The sequence below is a fragment of the Brassica oleracea genome, chromosome C3 (assembly GCF_000695525.1).
Source record: "Brassica oleracea var. oleracea cultivar TO1000 chromosome C3, BOL, whole genome shotgun sequence".
NCBI classification, from domain to species: domain Eukaryota; kingdom Viridiplantae; phylum Streptophyta; class Magnoliopsida; order Brassicales; family Brassicaceae; genus Brassica; species Brassica oleracea.
In genome coordinates this window covers 11,385,782-11,386,103 of record NC_027750.1, presented here as the reverse complement: position 1 = coordinate 11,386,103, position 322 = coordinate 11,385,782, and positions in this window count along the sequence as shown.

Below are 322 nucleotides of genomic sequence, written 5' to 3'. Positions count from 1 at the left end.
GAAGTCATATGTTGATATTTTTATATCTTATATGTTCAAAGTTGAGGGTGATGGAACTTGTTAGTGTTTACTTAGGTAGTTGTTTGTATATAAATCAAATAGTGCATGGAAAAAGATAATAAATTTAGATTTAAAATGTTAGGGTTTCAAAATAACTGGGCCTTGAATCTGTGGTTTAGTCTAATACTGAAAAAAACTGTTAGGACTTCAACTCCTTTTTTCTCTATGTCGGGAATGTGGGCACTAATTTCCCGATTCATGTAGGTAAAATTGTTTCTTAGTTTGTGAGATTGAAAAGCGTAGATTGATTTTAAGCATGATT